This window comes from Papaver somniferum, chromosome 5 (genome assembly GCF_003573695.1).
Source record: "Papaver somniferum cultivar HN1 chromosome 5, ASM357369v1, whole genome shotgun sequence".
Taxonomy (NCBI): domain Eukaryota; kingdom Viridiplantae; phylum Streptophyta; class Magnoliopsida; order Ranunculales; family Papaveraceae; genus Papaver; species Papaver somniferum.
Window position 1 is genome coordinate 111,297,588 of NC_039362.1, and position 26,927 is coordinate 111,324,514.

General features: G+C 37.7%; 1 long non-coding RNA gene across 2 annotated transcripts; it reads right to left on the bottom strand.

Annotated features, from left to right (window-relative positions):
- Window positions 1–22,425: 22,425 nt before the first annotated feature.
- On the bottom strand, window positions 22,426–25,067 carry LOC113277712. 2 transcript variants are annotated; one of them, XR_003325084.1, is made up of 3 exons: window positions 24,597–25,067; window positions 24,185–24,262; window positions 22,426–23,522 (listed from the first exon to the last, which is right to left on the bottom strand). It is a non-coding gene; the product is annotated as an uncharacterized LOC113277712 (long non-coding RNA). The 2 variants fall into 2 exon arrangements; XR_003325083.1 differs by having other exon boundaries at window positions 24,387–25,067.
- Between the last annotated feature and the right edge of the window lie 1,860 nt (window positions 25,068–26,927).

Consider the following 26,927-nt stretch of genomic DNA (forward strand, 5'->3'; position numbering starts at 1 on the left):
TCTAGCTAGTTTTTTATTTATTTTTTTATTAATAATATCATACCTCAAACATTAGTGTAAAATCATCTCAGACGAGCTTGTTGTAAAACATTCATGTTGTGTCTTTAGACCATTCGCTTGTGTCTTAAACGGTTGGTGGAGGCTTTTAATGCCATTGATTCCTTTGAGATCAGGACCCTTTGATTGATACATGAGCATGGTGCTTGCAGCGCCATCTTGCTTCTGTCAGTCGTAGAACATCACTTCTGAAACCCTGTTAACGAGACCGTAGCTGAGGTTGCTCTCGAGACGGGATGATGTAATGACCATGGTTTCATGTCCTGGTGGTAGCATTGTTTTATGATGAATGATTAGCACATGAGAGTCTAGTGTCACGAGTCTTGGACTGTAAAACTTGATGAAGGACAAAACCTGGTGGACACCGATCGACTGTGGAAGTTATGAATCCCGTCTAAGAATTGCTGCTTGCATGTTGTACGCTCTGGAAGCTGTAGGAACCTCATACGACGTCGGAATTTGATGTTTGACCCCAAATTTTGAAGCTAAGAGACTGAGTTGTCAAATGAGACAAGAACCACTTAATTTGGAGTTGTAGAGGTCATCTAACGAAGCATGCAAATTTGTAATTTGTAATCCCGTACAAATTTTTTAGATTTCGTAGACCTGACGGTAAAGGCCATATCTTTCAGCTCGTACGTCCGATTGATGCGCCCTTTTGGTATGTTTTAGAAGAGACATAGACGAATATCTAAGGAAGCATTGTCCCATTCCTCACCCATTGGTACGTTTTTGCAAACCCATGGCCTGAAGTGTGTTGTATCTCATTTGTAGAGGTGATGAGAACATCTTGTAGAAGACTCTGGATTATGCCCACCAGTCTTGCCAGCTTTGGGAAGACTTTCATGTGAGCATGTTATTAGGTCTATACATCTTGATATGAATCATTGGTTCTTAGAGAAGTCTGCTTCATATGTAACACTTCATAGAATGATTAGTTGATGAAGCCCTGAGGATGTTGCTCCTGAGACCATTGTTGGTGCTGAAACCATGAATGATTACACTCCAGAGATCTTTGTCGATGCTGAGATCATGGATTGTGTTTCTCTAGAGATTATTGTGATGCTGATACCATGGTTGAAGTTGCTCCAAAGACCAAAAAGGCTAGAATCATGATTATAGATATAATCTTTGCTCCTTCATCCAGTAAGCCTTTTACATTCACGAACTAGTTGATGAGTTGAGCGTCCATAAGATGAAGGTGTACTGAGAGTTCAACCTGAATGCTCCTGAAAGCATAACTTTACCATGAACTGGCTTTGTCAGTGAGTCGACATTGTTACGGTAGATAGCGTCAGCAGTTTTCATACTGGATGTGATTGGTGAAGAGAGAAAGTTCCTCAATCATGCAGGGGATTGTGATGTAGAGAAATCCCGTTGATGAAGTTTCACGGAATCACCTCAGGTTGCCCAGTGTATATTGAAGGAGTTAGTGCCATCCATGCATGAATGATGTTGCATATGCTTCAGAAGTCTTATCATGGGATAATGAAGAATTATCGATTATAGTTTAGTTACACTTTGATCGTGCTGGTGTTGAATCAATGTGTCACCGTCGAGATATTTGTGCTGAAGTTGTACTCTTTGATTGGGAGTACAATTTGATGGCCTTTTAGATGCTTGAGCGTTTGAAGCGTATATTCCTTAAGCATAGAATGTCTTAGGGGTTTGATCATCTCGGCCCTGGAGTATCTTCTGTTGATTCAGCATCCCTTTCGTTGCAGTAGTGGGATTCGACACTTGTGCAGACATCAGAGCTTTCTGATTTTGTGGAACACATGGACTTGCAGGAGAAACGCCCAAAGTGTTCTTTTCCATGCTTGGACGTCAGTAATGAGTGTTTCAATGCTTGATTCGGAGAAACGTCAGATTCAACCACTTGATAAAATACTAATGCGGTGAAGCTACCATTCATAACGTCTTGTAGAGTTGCTAGCATAGTTAAGTCCCCATGCTAGGATAACATGTGGGGAAATAAATGACATCGATATAGAATGAGACTTGCCTGAGTGCGGAACCTCTTGATGAATGTCTATGCATCTTTTGCAGGTTCTTGCTTCAATCCCGCCAAAGTTCGAAATTCCTCCAAGCACTCCGATGATGGAATGTCCGTCAAATCTTCTGGATCTTTGGAGATATGTGAAACCAAAGGCGCTTTGTCAGTACATGTCATATCCTGGATCTTTGTGAAACTTGGTTTCTATGCAACCAAAGGCGCTTTGTAAGTATCCATCTTTTCAGCGTGGATCCACGCTCGTCTAAAGGACATGTCATTTCCTGATTATGTGAAACTTGGTTTCTGTCCGGGTTGAACTTATGTTTACTTTGAGAATGATGTAGCCATAAGTATTTCCGAGCGCTCCTTCAAAGTCTCTGATTGAGATGGAGCATGAGTATCTTCTTTCGAGCATGTGGATCCGATGGTTTTCAGTGGAATGTTGTTGATGGCGGTGTCAGCATCGATCAACGTTCTTACAAATTTGTTTCTTCTGAGATTGACTGTGGTAAGCGGTCCCCAGTCTATATCTCTTGGTATGTGGATGGAGGCTCAAGAAGTATTTTCAGAATGGACTTCTTGATACGATGTGGTTCAGTACTGTAAACATGTCTCTCCTTTGTGCCTTCGACAGATAAAACAATTCAAGTTCGACCAAGGATTGAACTGCCTCTTTGATAGGTTGTTAAGAGAGTGTAAAGATTCTGACTGGGAGAAGATTCTTGTGTACTCCTTCAGTCCCCAGTTGAAGATATTGTGGATCAACCTTCTCTTTGAAAATGTGCTTCAAAACTCCGCAGTCGCTTGTGGGATGATTGACGAACCTGTGGAAGTCACCGGCTGGAGGAGACACCAACTTGTTCTGAGCAGTAGTCCTAGGGTTTATGATCAGCCGAAACGAGGAGCCTAAAGGACGCTTTTCAGGCCTGTACAAATATTCAAAGAACCTGTCTTCAATGCTCGGGAGATTCTTTGGTTTAGGAATTTCCTCCTTTCCTTGGGAAGTCCCAGAATCACCATCTCTGGAACGGTCATTATCTCTGGAAGATGCATATGTGGAAACATCATCTCCAGAAGTGTCTTCTCTCGAAACGTCACTTCCTGCACCTTTACGAAGTTGAGTCATCTCTGCAAAATTGTTGCGACATTCCCCACGAGTTTCATCAACACAATGGAATCAAAACAACCAAACAATTATGATGCTCATGATGGTGTCTGCAAAATGGTAATCCTTAATTCTTACTTATTTACGATTTCACGAACTTAGTGATAACAGCGTAAAACCCCAAAACTTGCTCGTTCTTTCAAACCTGCGAAGCCGAGCAAAAAATGTATTATTTAAAGTCAACATTGGCTTTCCATGAAACTATGAATAATTCACATAACCTTTCATGTGAACATTCGCTGATTTTTACGTGTACATACACTATAAAATCACTAAACTCATACATACACTACGAATTCATCAACTCATAAATTGTTTGCTTTCAACAATTTTTCATAAATCAAAACTTGATTTCTATTTAATAAAACGTGAATAAGTCAGGTACCTTTTTCAAAAAAAAATTCGTGAGTTAAATAACTCACGTGAATATATAAAAAAAAACTTTTTGCTCAGTTGAGCATTCGTTTATGGAACGAGGGTCTTTTTTATTTTGCAAAGGTCCACATATTCTAAATAAAATTTGTTGGAAGTTCATAAACAAATTTTATCATGAACTCCAGGTCTTTTCAAAATTTCCTTTAACCCTAAGGATCATTATTTATTACTTTTCACGAACAAACCTACGTTTCTAAAAGTATTTACAAAGTTCATGCTTCGAAAACAAAATTGGGTTTTCATGAAACCTAATAAACAAAACTTTTACTACTGCAACTAGACCATGTCTATTCAAAATTTTGTGTATCTCTTCCATATTAGGGATTTTTGCTCGTTTCCTAAACTAAAGAAAAACGGGGATACATACGTTTTCTAAAAACAAATTCTTCATGAATCCTACGCATGCTCGCAACTATGGGATTTTTTGAACAACTCATGAATCATAGAACGAACAGCAAAAAAAAAAAAAAAAAAATTGCACTGACCTGTCGACTGTCCGGACGTTGATCGGCGCCGGTTCTCCGGCAAACTTTTTTCCTTCCTTGCTGAACTCGTGAAGGTGGTGAAGAGAAGAGGTACACGGCTAAAAAAAAATTAGAGTTACTTACCTTTTATATTATTTTTATTTCCAAAACCTAAAACACATGGGTTTCTTCTTTTGGGTTTTGGGCCCACGAACGCTAAACTGATCAAACCTGAGCCTTCGAGCGTCCAAATCAGCGGTGACTCATCTCTCAGTGCTCATGAGATGACACTCTATCTTTCTATCAGGGTCCTTATCTATGCATTTGCTCGTAAATGGCACCATTGGGGCAAATCGAGGACTCTGAAGCTACCTTTGTACGACTGAGTTCAACCATCGATCTCGTCGACTGAAAATCACCATCTAATGCTTACCGCGGAACATGACTGTCCTTCACTAAGCAGGGGACTTAATGTTGATGGTGGATTTTCAACAAAGGATAGAACCGTAAAATCATGATACTGCATGTTTCTGAGTTGGCTTCAGGCATGTGACGATTCATATTTTACGAAGCCATGATGAATATGTTTCCTGAAAAGCATCCACTAGCTGAGCGTTCAGTGCCACGCATTTCATCATGTCCTCTATGTAGAATAACGTAATTGGGCGGTTCTCCATAAGATTGAGAGCAACAACGCCTTCAGGACGTCGGTGACACTCACTGTTCCCTGACTACATGAGAGAGACCCGCCTCTACACAGAAGAACGATTGGGAGGTTCTCCATAGATTGAGAGAAACAACGCCTTCAGAACGTTGGTGACACTCACTGTTCCCTGACTATGTAGAGAGGCCGTGTATAGATCCAGGTGGTTCTCCGTAGATTGAGAGCAACAACGTCTTCAGGACTTCGGCAACTCGATGTCTTCTGACTATGCACCTTCGGAATGGGTATGACGCTTTAACTGGCTAATATCCCTTCTGTAATAGATTAATTCTGTCGTGACATTTACCACTGAATTCCCAGAATGATCTATTATTGCTCCTATTCCATGGTCGAATCCACAGCCTGATCCCATGAAATGGCAATAACTATTGCTCCTATTCCATGGTCGAATCCACGGTCTGATCCCATGGAATGGCAATAACAATTTCTCCTATTACATGGTCGAATCCACGGCATGATCCCATGGAATGGCAATAAACAATTGTATCATCTCATCATTCCGATTTCATGATCGAATTTACGGCTAATCTCATGGAATGATAATAGATAATTTTTATTACTACGATTTCATGATCGAATCCACGGCTGGTCTCATGAAATGGTAATATTTAATTACTCCGATTCTATGGTCGAATCCACGATCCCATGGAATGGTAATATTCGGCTCTATTATTCCGAATTCATGGTCGAATACACGGTTGATCCTATGGATTGATAATAAATAAATAATCACTTTTATTACTCTGTTTCATGAATCATTCTCCACCGAATTTCATAAATTAGTAATAAATACTCAACAATTGGGTATCTGGATCATCACCGAGTAAGCCCCACAAAAATGGTGCAAGTGTACTCGACAATGATGCACGACTGAGCACCCGGATGCACAAACGAGCATTCAAAAATATGGACAGATGAGGAATCCTACGCAAAACAGGAGAAAAATAACAAATAATAATAAAATAATAAGAGGCGCTCAGGGGCCGGGCCGCGCGGCCGTGCCCTGGTCGTGGCCGGTCCCATGCCTCTTCCATTATTTTTTCTATTTTGTTATTTTCATGAACTCATGAAAACTCCTTGATTTTAGCAACTTTCCTTGTTGGAACAAAACTCATGAATTCTCCATAACTTCATGGATTCGTGAAAAATAATATTATAAAATAGGGAAAGGTGTGCGGGACCGGGAAATCTAGCCAGACGGCCATGCCCAAGCCGTGGTCGGTCCCACACCTCACAATCCCTAGTTTTTTATAATTATTATTCCCTAAACTCATGAAACTTCTTCGTTTCAACGAAAACTCATGGATTCTCCATAATATCACGGTTTCATGAAAAAATAATAATACAAAATTAGGGAAAGACGTGCGGGACCGGGCAACATAGCCGGCCGGCCATGCCCTAGCCGTGGCCGGCACCGCACCTTACAATCCCTAGTCTTTTATAATTATTATTTTCCTCAATTCATGAAACTCCTTGGTTTAAGCAAAATTCATGATTCCTTCGTATTTTCTCAAATTTTGCTCGAATCATGAAAACTAGAAGCTAACATGGTCACATGACCGGATAGCCTTTCATGGAAATATTAAATGTTAAAATGTCCTTATTTTAATATTTAAAAAATATTGATCAATTGAGCATACATGCTCATTCCAACAAAAATCAAGAATTTCAGTCAAGATGAAACTTTTCTGAAAATTTACAATGTTGCTCGAATGCACGTCAGGAAATACTGAAACTCTCAGTACGGAGACACGGACACCATGGAAACACGTGCATTCCTTAATGACCGCGACCAGATTCATCCCTAGGGCTTGCACAAATCCGGTCCCACAGAATTTCATAATTCTGAACTAATTTGCTTAATTACTCATACTGGGCCGAAATTCTCTCCAACTAACCTAGGGATTTGCTCAATCGAGCACCAGCTGGTCCCACACCCCTAAGGGCCAGTTGATGCCTTCTTGGACGGTCACTCACTTCTCCATGAATTAGGTTTTATCACCTAATTCTCAATCGAGCAACTATTTGATGAAACCGGCATTTTATTATCATTCCTTCACCAACAGTCCAACTGAGGACCCTGGTGCGTGCTTACTCGAGCACTTGGGCATCACATGGATATCCATAATCTCGTGTGGTCGGTCCCTCCCTTACTTATGACCAATTTTCAGCAATTCGTCAATTGATGAAGGATTGATCAAAAATTAGGGTTTTGAACAAACGCTCCACGAATTACTACTCTAAGAAAGTTCAAATACTAAATTATATTAATCCAGCGATCAACATCTGAATTAATTATACAATATTCGGTAATCTAACAATATTTTAATTAATATTTTATTGGGTCACGTCACCAGTAAATAATTCGTCGAATTGAGCAATACTTACGAAGTTGCTCGAATATTGATCCCATTATCAATATTCAGTAATTTATCAGTAATTCGTAGAATCGAGCAATACTTGCTCAGTTACTCGAATAACCCACATATATTCAGTAACTCATCAATATTCAACAACTCCTCGAATTTACAATATTTGCTCAGACGAGCAACATTAACATATATTCATGAATCACTGAGCATTTGTCAAATGTGCTCGATTCAACAAAACCTAGACTCATTGTCTAATCAGTCAACAACTAACTAACTAAGACACGTTTGTCATACAGGCTCCACGATCCGTGAGACATCAATCACGTCACAAATTGGGGGATATCACTTAGGGTTTTGGTCTGGCGTTCTACGGCACGTGGATTCATCCACGACGAGAAATGTGTGTAAGTCGTGCAAACGGTTGAAGGAGTTAGAAAAGTAGTGGGTGCACGATCAGTCAAGTCTCCACACGACATGGAACTGACTTTAACACGATCTCCCACTTTCCCACTCTTTCACTCAAGAAACCGTCACACTTACAGGGATCAGTGTGTTCACAACTCTGACAATATAAATAGGTATCTGAATCCATGATTGAAGGACATCATCAGTAATCGTTCATATGGAATTTCTCGAGTAACTACTCTCAAGAATTCATCAATCTATCAGAACTTATTCGAACTTACCAGTTCACCAATTATTGCAGAAACCTTCAACACATCCACAATCCTTGATCATCATTGATCCCACACAATTCTCAGCTTACCTCCTACAGACCAACCCATATCCCTCTTTGTGACCGAATTGACTCTGGAGCGACCATTGACTTGGTTTAGGTCGGAGTCCTATAGATTGATCTCTCGAATCTAAGCACTCCCTTTGCAGTGCATCTGTGTGAGGTTCAGTAGTTTGCTCGGTCGAGGAGTCTCGACAACACGCTCGATTCTTTACTTTCCTAAAAAACCAGCAAACTATTTTTCCCCATCTACAGCTTTAACCATATTCATATTTACCCGTGAAGAAAGTCATGATGACGTTTCAATCTTGAAAATAGCTTTGATGACGATAGTCGATTCTTTATGTCTAACAACTGTTATAACATTATAGAAGAATGTTTGAACGATTGAAATGTAGATTTGAGAATATGTAATTACCTATGGATGTAAGCATATAGTGTGTTTGCATATTAGTGTGTAAATCCATGTGCCGGAAACCAAGTGCGTTCATATGTGTGCATGCGGTATTGGTGAAGGAGACAGGTTGGGTACGCGTACCCGTACGCGTACTGGCGGAAATTCACGTGCGTGAAATTCTGCTGAGTTTGAAGTTAACGAACTCAAAAACCAGTCACCTTAGGTACGCGTACGGGTATGCGCACTGGCGGAACTTTTTCACCCAAAAAAGTCAGTTGAGTTTGGAAACTAAAACCAACTCAAAATCTGGTAGCTAAGGTACGCATACCCGTACGCATACCCAAGCTAGTTATTACTCAAATCGGTAGTTCATGGACTTAAAATAATAAATTATAAGGAATGCAATCTTTGCAAACCGTGGGTATATTGTTCATGAATTGATTCAAATGAATCAAACCGATTTTGTTTCAATTGTGTCTATGTATAAAGACCTAAGCGATTGAATAACTCTTGAACTAGTTCTTATGATTCATTTGAACTAGTTATGAGAAAGATGAATACGGTTAATATGAAAGCACTCATATGGCTAACCATTGATCAACCATTTGTGAACCAACCAATGTACACGTTTAGGTATGGTTACTCAAACCTAAATGAATACATTTCATTTGTGTGTGACAAGCTAAGTTTCGATCTAACGGTTGAAAGATATTAGCTTGGATAAATCAGGTTTTTCATCTAACGATGATTATTGAATGCTTTGTTACCAAGGTAACTTAGATTGCAAACCCTGATTTGAAAACTATATAAGGAGACGTCTAGCAACTGTGCAAAACTAATCCCCACACCTCCTGTGCGATACTAGTTGGTTTGCTAGAGTCGATTCTCCTTTAATCGTAGGTTTCTTCTCGAGACCCTGTCGATTAACGACTGAAAGACTTCATTGGGATTGTGAAGCCAGACGAAACTACTTCTCTTGTAGTTGAGCGATCTGATCTTGAAATTTTCTATCGTACGAGTTCAATTGAATAATTGACTTGAGATTATATCTCCGATAGGGCAAGATAAAAAGAAATCACAAACATCTTCGTCTCATCGTTTGTGATTACACAATATCTAGTTTCGCTACCATACAATTTAGATTATTGTGAGGTGATTGATAATACTAGGCTGTTCTTCGTGAATATAAGTCTGGTTTATCAATTGGTTCTTGTTCACCTTGATTTTTATCAAAAGGCAGAACAAAACTTTTAGGTTTATCTGTGGGAGACAGATTTATCTATTCCGCATTATATTTTGTTATATAATTGAAATATCACAGGTTGTGCGTTTGTATCGATCAATTGTGAAATCCAACCTTTGGTTGTTGATTGGATGTTGATTGATCCTTGGATATTGGTTTTTGGTACCATCCAAGTTTATCTCTATTGTATTTAATCGAGACTTGCAGATTGCTTGAGTAAGATTTAAATCAAGAGATAGAGATATTAACTCCTTGATATACTTTTTATTAAGATTGAGTCTGACTGTCTAGTTGATTCTCTTAAAGTATATTAGAGTTAGTCCATACAGATTGTTAATCGAAATATTGGGTGAGGTTGTTAGACCCCCGCATTTTCAATTGGTATCAGAGCAGGCAAACACGTTCAAGACCTCAAAAGTCTGTGTTTGTAGCGATCTGACTCTATGGACAGAGGTGCTATCTCTATTAACATACCACCAGTCTTCGATGGCTCTAATTACTTATGGTGGAAAATTGCTATGCGAGCGTTTCTTCATGTGCGTGATTTTCAATCATTGGTATATGTTGTTAATGGCTATGATGCTCCCGTTGTTGCAGTAGGTAACGAAAAAGTTCCAAAAAATATTGGCGAATACGATGCTGCTGAGATACTTGCTGCAAAGTAAAACTTCGATGGTTTGAATGTCATAATACATGCCATTAACCCAAATCTTCAGCACCATGTGTCAAATTGCACTAGGTATAAAGATGCGTGGGATATCTTAGAAACAGTATTCGACGGAAATACCAGTGAAAAGGAAGCTAGGCTTCAAAACCTTAATTCTGATTGGGAAAACCTTCGTATGGCAGATGAGGATTCATTTGATGAGTTTAATCGCAAAGTGTTTGAAATTGTTAATGCATCTTTTGCATTGGGTAAGATTATTCCTGAAAAGGACATTATGATGAAAGTTCTTAGATCGCTGCCATCTAGATACGATTCTAAGAAGCATGCCATCATTGAGGGAAATAACCTTGATAACCTCTCCAGAAATACACTGGTTGGGAAGCTTAAGATCTTTTATCACAAACCCTCGTCCAAATCTAAGGATGTTGCGTTCAAAGCACTGAAAGACACAAAATTACTTGATAAAAGTAAAAATGTGTATATCTCTGACGATGATCACTCTGAGACAGATTCATCATATGAAGATTTTGACAAATCAGTCTCGATGATCACAAGACAGTTTAGAGATCTTCTGTTGAAGAGAAGTAAACGGTTCTCCAGAGATAAGCCAAAAGCATCAGTCAAACCTCATAATCATATTCCTCCCAAAAACAGGGACATAGATGAGACTGATGACGAGGATATGCCTCCGTGCTTTAAGTGTAAAGGATTTGATCATTTTGCAAACGAGTGCCCAAATCGTAGAAAATACATTGGGAACAAAGGTCTTGCTGCGACACTTGACGAGATGTCTGACAATTATGATTCTGATGAAGACAAGAAATCAAGTGTTGCTCTTCTGTCTGAAAATATTGATTTTGATAATTGTAGCAATACATACATCAATCTTGATAATCTTTTATAAGAGATCCCAATCAGGATGAAAGAATCAATTGACCCGTATTTTGGAAACTCTTTGCTTAATGTTTCAGGATCCACTTTGTGCCTAGCAGCTTGCGTTTCAAAGGCCCCTGAACCATCCTTTGCGTTGACATGATCCTATTGTTCTCTCAAGGGACATGAATTTTCAAATTGTTTCAAGTACAAATACAAGATGAGATATGTCAAAAAATCTTTAACGAAGAGCAGGTCGTCTAGCCAATAAGCTTAAACTCGCGGAGAAAACAGCTAAGGTATGAAAGATCTTGTCCTCTTTGAAAAGACTAGTTTCCAAGGAAAGATATAGACCATTAGAAACGAAAACCTGGTCTAAACATGCGGAAAGGCAGAGCTCCATTGATTCTGTACAAAAGGGTCATGGTGGACAAATCATTGTTCACCACAGCACAACCTGATTGTGTTGTTTTTGTGCATCTTGTCTCATGTGCCTGTTCAAAAGAGACAAGATATTGCACACCTCATGCTTTAAAATAAATATATATATATATATATATATATATATGTATATATATATATATGTATATATATATTCTTCTTCTTTTTTAGCTTTGAGTTGTTATGGCCTTGAAATTTCTTCATATCACTATTGATATTGGAAGGGACCGATTTTCCAAAAGAAGAGGGTTATTATCGGCAATTCCACTCTTTATAGGTTTGTGAGTTGGACGTGTACGAACATGTTTAAAGGTTTCGAATCCCTACATTCCTTTTTCCTTCTCTGATATTCTTTATATCTTAAGACTGCTTGTTGAAGTTGAATTGTGAACTCCTCTCACACAACCGTGCTTTCATGGATACTCCAAGCATCATGTCTTCAGATGGAAAAGATATCAATATGATTGTTAAGCCATCAATCACCAAGGAAAAATAAAAATCTCCGATGTCTCCATCCTTGAAAAGAAAAAAAAGGAATGTGACGAAGCCAAGGGAAGTTCCTTCTAACTCTCAGAAATTCTCTGATGTTCTTGATGAGTTGAAAGAGACAAGAAAGGAGATTCGACAAATAAAGGCTTGTGTGTTAAGATCTTAGGAAATTCAGAAGGCGTTGGTTCGACATCTTCAGCCAAGACGGTTTGTTGGTATTGACTCCTTCCTCCACGAACCCTATGTTCCAATGGTTGTTGACGACAAGGAGTTCGGGAACGATACAGAATTTCTCAAAGATATCAATGTCTAGAAAGTCTTCTTATGAGAATTTATTTCTTATATTTTAAGAAGGATTACTAGAGTTTGGAATATCCATTATTGTGAGTACACATAGCTATGTCCATCGTTTTTTCATCTTTATTTTTTAGGTTTGTTTATTTAAATTCTAAAAATTGTTTGGAAGATGATTTTTGCAGTATTAATCTTTATGGTTTTATATATTGCAATATGTTGTGGGATATGTGTGTTTGCGTCCGTGAACTATTATTGTCCCATATGATGTCAAAAGTTATCTCTTTTATATGTCAATATGTGAGTATTGATACAAGATCGATGAACTTTTGACAAACAAAAGTTAAACCTATTATGTCAATTATTGATGGAAGATAGGTTAAAATCTTTTGTTTACAAGGATTATGTCTGTTGTATGTCATTGTGCAAATATAGTAGTGATGGAAAATAGAATGAATCCTTGTATATGCCGCAGTATTGATCATTCCCTGATCCATATTTTACGTGTTACTGCAATGCTCCATAAGTTTTTCTTGTGTTGAGCATAAGATGATTGAGTTAATCATTCTTTTATGATGAACTTAGTCGTAGCTCCGTAAGCTCTCCTATGTCGAGCATTTCCAACTAGATTAATCATAGAATCGTTTGTAGTTATTTTGGTTGTGTATTCCGATTAAATTAATCATGGGTTCTCTTGTGGTTAGTTTAACTGAGAATTTTGGATATAGAAAATCATTTCTTTATGGTTTTTGGTGTCCAATAAAATTCTTCTTTTCTTGTAAAAGTAAGGTCGCTCTTGTTGTTCTCTTGGGAATGACATCAAATGGGGGAGAGTTCTTTTGAACTTGCGCTTAATTTCCATATCTTTGCTGGGAGTGCGGCTGTGGAATTATTTAGGGGTTATCTTGTATCTTTATAAACTCCTTGATGAATGCATTTAGCCTCGGCTTTATTATTGCATCTAAACAAGTTGATATGTACTTTTCTTTGGTCTTGAAGCGTCTTCGTGGAAATTTCATTAGGATCCCGTTTTCGTACCTTTGCTAATTTTATTGACAAAAAGGGGGAGTATTGTTGTCGAAGTTGTGATATGAGAACTTTGATGTTGTGTGATAATACTATGACACTGTATAAAAATGATCGAGAGCTTTGGTTTCTCATTGTTATGGCTACAGAACTTCAACAACTATGATGTTGAATTCAACATCTATGGAATCATGGGAGTACTTGGAAAACACGAAGTTTTCAAGTAACGTTGAAGCACCAAGGAGATCAAGCATGTGGACGAGAAGCTACAAAAATTTATTTATTTTGTAATCCATATGTATTGATAGTTTTGTCACTAAAATTGACAAAGGGGGAGATTGTTAGAGCATTGATCGGTCGAACTCGCATGCGTTGCTATCTCAAGCATGTTTGTCAATATTAATGATCAAAACTATATGTCTTGATTTCTAGTATATTTATGACTAAGTCTCGGTCTAGGATAGTTAGGAATAGTTGAGCTCCAGACTCCATGGCGATTATCTTGCAAAGACGAAGAACTACTCAAGGAACCAGTGGAACTTCATCCGACCAAAAGGTATGTGGAGACTTGAACTCATCTTGTCCCTCAAAAGTCTATCTACTCTATCTCCTACTCTTGAGACAAAAGTCGTATAAGTGTGATAGTTTTCATACATACACATTTGCTATTTCGAGCCGAGTTTACTCGCCTATCTTTTTCTCAAAATACGTGTTGGTAAGCTTTTGCTTTAACCATCTTTATCTTTACCCGTGACGAAAGTCATGATGACATTTCAATCTTGAAAATAGTTTTGATGACGATAGTCGATTCTTTATGTCTAACGACTTTTATAACATTATAGAAGAATGTTTCAACGATTGAAATGTAGAGTTGAGAATATGTAACCACCTATGGATGTAAGATTATAGTGTGTTCGCACATTAGTGTATAAATCCATGTGCTGGAAACCAAGTGCGTGCATATGTGTGCATGCGATATTGGTGAAGGAGACAGGTTGGGTACGCGTACCCGTACGCGTACTGGCGGAAATTCACGTCCGTGAAATTCTGCTGAGTTTGAAGTTTACGAACTCAAAAACCAGTCACCTTAGGTACGTGTACCCGTACGCGTACTGGCGGAACTTTCTCACCCAAAAAAATCTGCTGAGTTTGGAAACTAAAACCAACTCAAAATCCGGTAGCTAAGGTACGCGTACCCAAGCTAGTTATTTCTCAGATCGATAGTTCATGGACTTAAAACAATAAATTATAAAGAATGCAATCTTTGCAAACCATGGGTATATTTTTCATGAACTGAATCAAATGAATCAAACCAATTTTGTTTCAATTGTGTCTATGTATAAATACCTAAGCAATTGAACAACTCTTGAACTAGTTCTTATGAGTCATTTGAACTAGTTATGAGAAAGATGAATACGGTTAATATGAAAGCACTCATATGGCTAACCATTGGTCAACCATTTGTGAACCAACCAATGTACACGTTTAGGTACGTTACTCAAACCTAAATGAATACATTTCATTTGTGTGTGACAAGCTAAGTATCGATCTAACGGTTGAAAGATATTCGCTTGGATAAATCAGGTTTTTCATCTAACGGTGATTATTGAATGCTTTGTTACTAAGGTAACTTAGATTGCAAACCCTGATTTAAAAACTATATAAGGAGACATCTAGAAAGTGTGCAAAACTAATCCCCACACCTCCTGTGTGATACTAGTTGGTTTGCTAGAGTCGATTCTCCTTTAATCATAGGTTTCTTCTCGAGACCCTGTCGATTAATGACTGAAAGACTTCATTGACATTGTGAAGCCAGACGAAACTACTTCTCTTGTAGTTGAGCGATCTGATCTTGCCATTTTCTATCGTACGAGTTCAATTGAATAATTGACTTGAGATTATATCTCCGATAGGACAAGATAAAAAGAAATCACAAACATCTTCGTCTCATCGTTTGTGATTCCACAATATCTAGTTTCGCTACCATAAAATTTAGATTATTGTGAGGTGATTGATAATACTAGGTTGTTCTTCGTGAATATAAGTCTGGTTTATCAATTGGTTCTTGTTCACCTTGATTTTTATCAAAAGGCAGAACAAAACTTTTAGGTTTATCTGTGGGAGACAGATTTATCTATCCTTGTAGACTTTTTTGTGTGATACATATTTGTTTATTAAATTCTTCGACTTTGGGTGTAGCAACTCTTGGTTGTGGGTGAGATCAGCTAAGGGAATCAAGTGCGTAGTATCCTGCTGGGATCAGAGACGTAAGGAGCGCAACTGTACCTTGAATCAGTGTGAGATTGATTAGGGTTCAACTGCAGTCCAGATCGAAGTTAGTTTGTAGTAGGCTAGTGTCTGTAGCGGCTTAATACAGTGTGGTGTTCAATCTGGACTAGGTCCCGGGGTTTTTCTGCATTTTCGGTTTCCTCGTTAACAAAATTTCTGGTGTCTGCGTTATTTCTATTCCGCATTATATTTTGTTATATAATTGAAATATCACAGGTTGTGTGTTTGTATCGATCAATTGTGAAATCCAACCTTTGGTTGTTGATTGGATATTGATTGATTCTTGGATATTGGTCTTTGGTACCATCCAAGTTTATCTCTCTTGTATTTATTCGAGACTCGCAGATTGCTTGAGTAAGATTTAAATCAAGAGATAGAGATATTAACTCCTTGATATACTTTTTATTAAGATTGAGTCTGACTGTCTCTTAAAAGTATATTAGAGAGTCCATACAGATTGCTAATCGAAATATTGGGTGAGGTTGTTAGACCCCCGCATTTTCACCTTGAATCAGTGTGAGATTGATTAGGGTTCAACTACGGTCCAGTCCAAAGTTAATTGGTAGTAGGATAGAGTCTGTAGCGACTTAATACAGTGTGGTGTTCAATCTGGACTAGGTCCCGGGGTTTTTCTGCATTTGCGGTTTCCTCGCTAACAAAACTTATGGTGTCTGTGTTATTTCTTTTCCGCATTATATTTTGTTATATAATTGAAATATCACAGGTTGTGCGTTAAGATTAATCAATTAGAATATCCAACCTTTGGTTGTTGATTTACATTGATTGACACTTGAACATTGGTCTTTGGTACCATTCAAGTTATTCCGTTTATATTCAATCGGGCTCGCAGATTTCTATTTGCTTATTGCAGATTGAATTAAGAGTTAGAGATATTAAACTCTTTGATATACTTTACTCTAGATTGGGTTTGACTGTCTAGTTGATTCTCTAGAAAGTATATTGGAGTAAGTCCTCTCAGATTTCCAAACGAATTGTTGGGTGTGGTCGTTAGACCCCCGTATTTTCAAAGAGAATTTGTCAAACTTTCATTCCGAAGGAAATTCTCTGATTAGCTTTGAAAGGGTATTATTATAAGAATGAATGCAACGTAAAACTGAGAAAATTTTACTTTTGATTTATATCGATGCCCTCACGGTAAACTGATATAGGTTGCAGGTAGCATATCATCCCCTGTAAGATTGTGTACGACTTATGCCTAAATCATCAAATAAATATTTCTACATGACCAGGATGGCGAAAAATTTGCCACAACTCAGGCCAAATTAGTGAAATGCATAGAGAACAGAGCAAAACTATAAATACTAAAACTAAAAGCCTTTACCCATGGGATTTTTTTTTCTTTTTTAACCAAGGAAAGAAAAATAACCAACCTAATAAATTTGTAACAAAAAACAATTTTTTTCCATCATCTACACCTAAATCAAAATGTATCTAAACATTCTCATCAAAATCTTCATCTAAATCATGTCATGTAGTCACCTAATACATGGGATGTACTTATCTGAACCTAGGGTACCTTCATCCATTCTTATCTTTTGTTTACTTTTTATGTTTTTAGCCTCTAGGAGTCTCACACGTGTCGTGTGTGGATTGAGTCCTGCTTTGTTTGGTTTTACCCTATTAATGGTGTAGGAAGGGCGGCTGTAAGGATATCAATTGTTGAATTTATTAAGAACTTAGTTCTCAGGCTGATTTCCGAATCAGAGTTACCATTTTCGATTCATCTGTTGTTCCAATTTGTTCACTATAGAACAATTGGCATCAGAGCTAATCAATCCTGTCACCATGGGAGGACAGGGAGCTCAAGCTACTAAAGATTTACAGGATAAGCAGAGAAAACAACAAACCCAGCTCGGTAAGGTGAATCAATATGTTTCGGAAATAAAAGAACAACTTAATCAAGTGCTTCTACAATTAAAGAATCTAAACAACATAGAAAGTGATCATGGAGAATCGAATGTCGTACCAAAGGAGGGGAGTATTGTACCAATCGTTAATCAACTCACTGATAATCGGAGTTTCAATAGCTACAATCGATTCCCAAAGCTAGACTTTCCTAGATTTGATGGTACTAATCCGAAAGGGTGGATCCAAAAGTGTGACAGATTCTTTCTTCTCCACAACATTAGAGAAGAAACTCAAAAAGTGAAGATGGCAGCTATGCACATGGATGGTAAAGCAGAAAGGTGGATTTCTAACTTACAAACTTATAGATCTATCTTATGCTGGTTTGAATTAGCTGAACAAGCCTATTTTCATTTTGAAAACCCATCAAACAATAATATTGTGGGTATGTTTAATAAGCTAGCTCACACAACTACAGTAGATGAATTTTTTGATGAATTTGAGGTTGCTAGGTCCTTAATGATGAGCATTCATCCCGAATTTCCTGAAAGTTATTATGTAATGAGTTTCATTGGAGCTCTTAAGGAAGAAATCCAACACAATGTGCTGATGTTTCACCCTACCACCCTCATGAGAGCATTTTCTCAAGCAAGGCTACAGGAACAATCATTACTTCATCAACAAAAACCTTCAAAACCCACCACAAATTTTTTTTTCCAATTCATTTTTCATGGGAAAACCAACCTATCAATCTAATTTATCCCCAAAACCACCAGCTCTTCCACCAACAAATCCAAAACCACCACCACCACCACTTCTTCCTAAGTCAAACCCCACTCACCCTCCCATTAAGAGACTCACTTCTGAGCAGCTCAAACTCAGGAAGGCACAAGGATTGTGCTACAATTGTGATGAGGTGTATAGACAAGGGCATGTTTGCAAAACACATCAACTATTTTGGATAGTTGCAGAAGAAGAGAGTGCTGACACCATTACTGAATAAGACATACTACATGATGAGGGTACTGATTCTCCAATTGACAGTGACATGAAAATTTCTCTAAATGCTTTAACAAGTACTAGTAGAGGAGACACTATTAGAGTTCCTGGTCTTCTTAAGACACAAAATATCTCTATACTTATTGATACTGGCAGCACCAACAATTTTATAGATTCAGCTTTAGCTAAGCAACTACACTGCATTATTACTCCTACTACTCAGTTTGTTGTCACTGTGGCAAATGGTGCCAAAACTTCCAGTTCAGGCATCTGCAAGTCATTATAACGGACAATGCAAGATCATACATTCTCTGGGGATCTCAGGTTGCTTCTCTTGGGTGGTTATGACATAGTGTTGGAGGCTGACTGGCTAAGCCAATTTGGTAATGTACTTTTTAACTTCAAAACTTTGAGTGTTTTCTTCCTGCATCTGGGTGTAAATGTTACTCTCACTGGTACTTCTACAACACCCAGTTTGAAACCCGTAAGCAATAAGAGTGTCCATAAATTCTTCCAAAACAACACTCATGGCATTTGTGCTCAACTAATGTCAATCTCAGACACTCCCACTCCTACTTCACATCCTCCAGAAATTTCTTCCTTATTGCAAGATTTTCAAGATGTTTTTACAGAACCTACATCTTTACCACCTCACAGAAGTCTGGATCACACTATTCCTTTAAAGCCCAATTCACAACCAGTCAATCTAAGACCTTATAAATGACCCTATGTACAGAAAGGTATCATTAAGGATTTGATTCAACAAATGTTACATCAAGGCATCATCCAACCTATCCATAGTCCATTTGCTTCACCCATTTTATTGGTCAAGAAGAAGGACAATTGCTGAAGATTTTGTGTTTATTATAGGAGGCTAAATGATCTCACAATTAAGGATAAATTTCCAATTCCTATAATTGATGAGCTATTGGATGAGTTACATGGTTCTGTAGTTTTCACCAAGATTGATCTCAGATCATGGTATCATCAAATCAGATTATTCCCACCTGACATACCTAAAACAGCTTTCAGATCTCATCATGGTCACTATGAGTTTCTTGTCATGCCTTTTGGCCTCACCAATGCCCCTGCCACCTTCCAGGCACTCATGAATGACATCTTCCAACCATTTTTGAGGAATTTTTTTTTTGGTTTTCTTTGATGATATCCTTGTTTATAGTCCAGATATGGAATCACATAAACTTCACCTTCAACAAGTACTCTCTGTCCTGAGACAACATCAGTTACATGCCAAGTTATCAAAATGCTATTTTGCACAAACTGAATTGGAGTATTTAGGCCACATCATCACAGCTCAGGGTGTTGTAGTTGACCCTGCAAAGATCAGTTGCATGACTTCGTGGCCAACTCCCACCACTATCAAGGCATTAAGAGGGTTCTTGGGCCTAACTGGCTACTATAGAAAGTTTGTCAGAGGGTATGGCACAATTAGTAAGCCATTGACTGAACTTTTAAAGAAAAATGATTTTCATTGGTCCCCAGCTGCTGAAGAGGCATTCAACAAACTTAAAGTGGCAATGACAACTACTCATGTGTTGGCACTTCCAGATTTTTCAAAGAAGTTCGTCCTAGAAACAGATGCTTCTGATTCTGGCATTGGAGTTGTATTGATGCAAGATGGCAAACTCATAGCGTTTCATAATAAACCATTAGGTCCCAAAGCTATGGGATTATCAACATATGAGAAGGATCCTATGGCAGTGGGATCAATAGTTACTAAATGGAGGCATTATCTCCAAGGACATCACTTCACCATCAAGACTGATCATGAGAGCATTAAATTCTTTCTAGAGCAGAAGATCACCACTGGCTTACAGCAGAAATGGCTGATGAAGTTATTAGGATTTGATTATGACATCCAATACAAGAAGGGGATCGAAAACAAAGTTGTTGATGCCTTGTCCAGGAGAAGTCATTCAGATATTACACTCCAAGCCATCACACTGTCCAAACCCATCTGGATGCAGGAGGTCATTCTTAGTTATGTCAATGATCCAAAGGCCCAACAATTGATTGCTCAATTGCTGCTCTCACCTTCTGCAACTCCTCACTTCACCTATCATGATGAGGTCCTCAGGTACAAGTCAAGATTATACATAGGTACTGGCAACAACATTAAATCCTCTATTTTATCTTCATTACACTCATCAGCCATTGGTGGCCATTCTGGCATTCAAGCCACCTACAATAGAGCCGAACTACATTTTTTTTGGCCAAAAATGCAAGAGGATATTATTGCTATGGTGACTTCTTGTGATGTTTGTCAAAGAAATAAGCATGAGCACACTCTGCCTGCTGGTATGTTGCAGCCACTGCCCATTCCTGAGCAAGCATGGCAGCATATATCAATGGATTTCATTGAGGGTCTTCCCCAGAGTGAGCACAAGGATGTTATCCTAGTAGTTGTGGACAGACTCACTAAGTACAACCATTTCATTCGCCTCAAACACCCTTATACTACAGTCACAGTGGCTAAACCATTCCTCCATCATATCTTCAGATTACATGGCTTGCCTGTTTCCATCATCTCTGACATATACAAGATATTCACTAGTAATTTCTGACAAGACATTTTTCATCATTTGGGTACTACTCTCAAACTCAGCACTGCCTATCACCCCTCAGACAGATGGTCAAATTGAGAGGGTTAATGCTTGTTTGGAGAATTATTTAAGATGTATGACAGGATTTGAACCCAAGAAATGGTTCAACTGGTTAGTACTTGCAGAGTGGTGGTACAATACTAGCTACCATACTAGTATCAAAATGACTCCTTTCAAGGCTCTGTATGGTTATAATGCTCCTGATTTAGCTTTCCCAACCACTCTAACTACTTCTGTAGCTACAGTTGAAGACTATCTTCAACAAAGATCTACCATGCTGGATATTCTTAAGGACTCCTTGTCAGTTGCTCATGCCAGAATGAAGTTTTTTGCTGATCAAAAGAGGACTGAAAGATCTTTTGAAGTGGGTGAATTAGTCTACCTCAAGTTGCAACCCTACAGACAAGCCTCTGTCTTTCTAAGAAAGAATTTTAAACTTTCAGCTAAGTACTATGGCCCTTTCCCTATTATTGCTAAAGTGGGTTCCTTAGCTTACAAGTTGCAACTTCCTCCAGAAGCTAGAGTACATCCTGTTTTTCATGTGTCTCAGCTTAAGAAGAAGATTGGATCTACTTATGTCCCTTCCCCAACTCTGCCATTAGTGGATCATGAAGGACATATCCAGTCTCAGCTCGTGCTTACAGAACAGCTACCAAGGGTGATCACATTGTCCCACGAGTTCTTATTCATTGGTCTAATGCCACAGCAGAAGAAGCAACTTGGGAGGACCTGCCAAACATTACATCTCATTTTCCAACTTTTATCCTTGAGGACAAAGACAATCTGAAGGAGTAGGCAATGTCATGTAGTCTCCTAATACATGGGATGCACTTATCTGAACCTAGGGTGCCTTCATTTATTCTTATCTTTTGTTTACTTTTTATGTTTGCATCCTCTAGGAGTCTCACACGTGTCGTGTGTGGATTGATTCCTGCTTTGTTTAGTTTTGCCCTATTAATGGTGTAGGAAGGGCGACGGTAAGGATATCAATTGTTGAATTTATTAAGAACTTAGTTCTCGGGATGATTTCCGAATCAGAGTTACCATTTTCGATTCATCTGTTGTTCCAATTTGTTCACTATAGAACAAATCAATCCCATTTCTTGCATTTACTAACAGCGCCTCTAAGAAATTTCAATGTTGGACCAAGAATACCAATAACAAACCCACAAAGTCAAAAAAACCCAGAAAGTGAGTGACTCATCATAAAGTGAATCAAATTAATACCTGGAAATTGCAAAACCTGATGGTCTTATATTGTGGGCGTATGTAACATCTGTGTTTATTGGAATAAAGTGGTCCATGGATTACTTCATACAATCCCTGTTGCTCCATGCAAATGACATACCTTCAATGCACTAACTTCTGAATCATCTCTTCCCTATTAAATAAATAAAAATTGATTAAGATAGGAATGCAGGATACAAAACTTAGACTATGAATGTGGAGTCGGAATATATTCGTATGACATACATGATCTACGGAAAAATCCAATTTGCTAAATTTTCAAGTTAAAAATCTACTGCAAAGAAACAACACACGTATAAATATAGGTTTACCTTCATTTTCTTCATATATCTCATATCAGGTTGATTAAAGTAACTGTTATCCTTGTGTAGTGTTAAAGCATGTGCAATGCTAGATGTTCCTGAATCAAGACTCAGGAAACAATAGCATATTATTAAGAGAATTTTGTTCAATTTTAGAACCTAACCTGCATATTTAAGTTGTTTCCATCGAGGTAACTTTGCCTGATGAAGGTGTGGCAACTATTATTCGTTTAATAGCCTTTCTCTCTCCCACAACTGGTCTCATTATTTCAAAGACCAGCACATACTATTTGTTTCCCTTACACACACAACATTAATATGTTGGCATCAAAACACAGAGATTCTTTTTAAGCGTGAATTCAAAGAGACTCGAACAATAAGAAACACTAAGTGATTGAGCTAACCATATAAACAAATTCTACAATCCGAAATGATAATGTGATAATCAAAATTCACATTCCCATGAGAACGTACCATACTTATCTGAATTGGCAAACCTGGTACGCAAACATTTTATCAGGGGGCTCAAGGACTTATTATCCGAACAATATACGAAACCAAGAAGCAATGTAATACTGTGAAACCAAGAAGCAATGTAATACTGGAAACTCAAATGCATCGGCAGTCACATCGCACAATCGAGTTTCCAGAATCACATCGTATCTGGATTTTCAATCTGAAATCCTGGTCCCGAACACGATGTGGTCACTGCTTCAACTTGCCCTGAAAACTCTGCCAACTCTAACGTCCATGAACAACTAAGAATTCAGGTGCAATGTCTCTTCTACTGATATAATTTGAGCCACATAACTGACCTACAAAACATAAAAACACACAAACGATAGAACATAGATAAAAGAATACACAAATGAAATGCTTTGAACCAAACAATCAAAAAACATTTAACTCGGGCTTCTACCACTAAAATTAACGCTGATTCCGAGATACGGGATAATTTCTGGAATTTAGAGGTGCAAAACCATATCAGTATCATATAAATGAATATCACAAAGTCGAAGGCTCAATGTTGCTAAATATTGGAAATTGACATTGAAAGCCCAATGATTAACACTACATAAGGGAATATCGGTAGACAAATCTCCCCTAATGCCAGTAATTCATTGTCCTCAACAATAGGTTCACTACCTCCGATTTCAGTCATATATACGATTGATATATAATTCATTACTAAAACGGTGCTGACACATAAATCTAACGACCACAAACCAAGATGGTACCGTGCACGCCAGTGGCTAGCATCATGCATTATATAGCCATTTTACAGCCTCGTTCGGATTGATGGGATCAGCCGCAAATACAAAATCAGTGATCATATAAAAGTGATAATCCTAATCAATGTTTATTACCTCTATTTTTATATTTCCACCTTTGAAGCTAAGTTCGGATTGATGGGATCAGCCACAAATACAAAATCAGTGATCATATAAAAGTGATAATCCTAATCAAGGTTTATTACCTCTATTTTTATATTTCCACCTTTGAAGCTAACCTAACCACAAATCTCTTATCTCCTCCACAGTTGCTATATATCAACCTGCACATTCATTAACAAATAATAAAAATCAAATGAAACCAAATAATATAAACACACAAATAAAAATAATCATGAACTGGATTACACACAGTTTGACCAATTACGTTGTTCACATAGAACTCACCTCAATTGAATTAGGAACTCTTCTAAGAAGACATAACTAACATTAAGACCATTGGTATTGTTCTAAAGACGTGAAATTGGGCCTTCCCTACAGTTTAAGTTTCTAATTCTTCAATTGTAACAAAGATTATATATATATATATGCATAAACCCGTATCAAAAACCCGTATCAAAATTTAGCCAAAAATACAAATACAAAATTGAGACAAACCACTTCAGGACGTGATATTTCTGTTTGGAATTGAGACAGAATCTCTGAAGTAGGATTTCAACGATTTCTTCAAAAGTCTCTACAACGACATCGTTGATGTGAATAAGCTAGAATAAGAGAAGAGTGTCACTGTAAAGTGAGAAACTGGAAGACTTGCTTGATAAGATGAAGAAGAAGATCTGCTTGGGAGTTGGAATTAATCAATCAAATTCAAAACAAACAAAAAAAACTAAAGAATTCTAAAACCGAATCGTTTCGCTGCATCAATCCAATTACGTCAACCATAAACCCTAACTGCACATCTTTCTGATTCTACAATGACCCCTGTAAAAAAACCTGAAAAAAACCTGCAATCAATACAAATAAATTCGAGGAACTACATAAGATAAAGAATCTAAAAAGAAAAAGAAAGACACGGACGAATTTCAATTTTTTTTCTTGATGAAGTCGGGTAATATCTTTTTAATTTAGCGTCAGTGAAGATGGTTATATTAGGAAAATTAGAGAGTGGACGTTCGGATATATACCTCACGGATAGTTCACTCCCAGACGTAGGATGACAATTCAATGGCCAGATTTATCCAGCTATATATAATTTTTGGCGTCCTTTGTCTCGTCATAAATTGGTCGATCCTGTGATTCCTGTCCATCTTTTGGTATTTTACGGTCAATCTCAGCCGTCCTTGGTCTTGTAACGACCACAAACCAAGATGGTACCGTGCACGCCAGTGGCTAGCATCAGGCATTATATAGCCATTTTACGGCCTCGTTCGGATTAATGGGATCAGCCGCAAATACAAAATCAGTGATCATATAAAAGTGATAATCCTAATCAATGTTTATTACCTCTATTTTTATATTTCCACCTTTGAAGCTAAATTCGGATTGATGGGATCAGCCGCAAATACAAAATCAGTGATCATATAAAAGTGATAATCCTAATTAATGTGTATTACCTCTATTTTTATATTTCCACCTTTGAAGCTAACCCAACCACAAATCTCTTATCTGTTCCACAGTTACTATATATCAACCTGCACATTCATTAACAAATAATAAAAATCAAATGAAACCATATAACATAAACACAAAAAAAAAAAAAAAAAAAAATCAGGAACTGGATTACACACAGTTTGACCAATTACGTTGTTCGCATAGAGCTCACCTCAACTGAATTAGGAACTCTTCTGAGAAGACATAACTAACATTAAGACCATTGGTATTGTTCTTAAGACGTGGAATTGGGCCTCTCCTCCAGTTTAAGTTTCTAATTCTTCAATTGTAACAAAGATTGATATATATATATATATATATATACTAGGTATCACCCCGGTCTACGGCCGGGATCAACCTTTTTCGAGTTTTGTTTACTGTTCGGCCGGCCGGTCAATATCCTCACATAAAATTTTAGTCAGCATGTAATGATCGTTTCGTGTTTGATCAGTCGGGTCATAGCAGCCGGGGCCTACGATCCCGGCCGTGGATTAGAAAATTTAGAGTCAAATATAGTCCCCGCATTAAAATTTAGTCAACATGTAATGATCGGGTCGTGTTTAGTCAGTCGGGCCATAGCAGCCGGGGCCGTGGATTAGAAAATCAAGAGTCAAATGTAATCCCCTAATTAAGATTTGATTTACTGATTTCCTATATTCCTAACTTCCTAAAATTTATATTTTTTTTCCTTTTCTTTTTCTTTTCGTATTTCTTATATTCTAAACGTAGTTAATTTAGAAACCATTATGTAAATAGAATTCTAATACATATCTTATACGAAAAATATAACTGAGGTAAATCAGCTAATTAATCTAGCACAGGATACTGCCGTAATGGGGTAGTAATACTCTAAGTTTGTCGTGAACCTTAGCTTATTGAATCTCCTTTACTAATATTAAATATGATTAACGTGTCGTCCTCCGCATGCACCAATAACGACACGAGGAATGAAGCTATTGACTTGATAAGTAGATGTTCTTTTAGCAAGCAGGTCTAGCAACTCTGTATGCATGCCGGGGTGAGCATGGGTCGGTATGAACCGGTTTTCACCTCATCCGCATCCAATCCATTGCACTACGGATTTCAAATTTGGCATCCGCATCCAATCCATATCCAATGGATGCACGGATGGACGGATTGGATGCGGATAATCCAATGGATTTGTTTTAGTTAAAATTTATAGTAAAGAAAATAAAGCTAACACAAATGACTCCTTATAAAACCTATATATCTTATATATGTATGCAAATATAAAAATGCGATGTACGTCACCCCAAGCAAACATCTTAAAAATTCCTAAATGATCCATAACATTTTCTAGAACTATATAAATGTCCT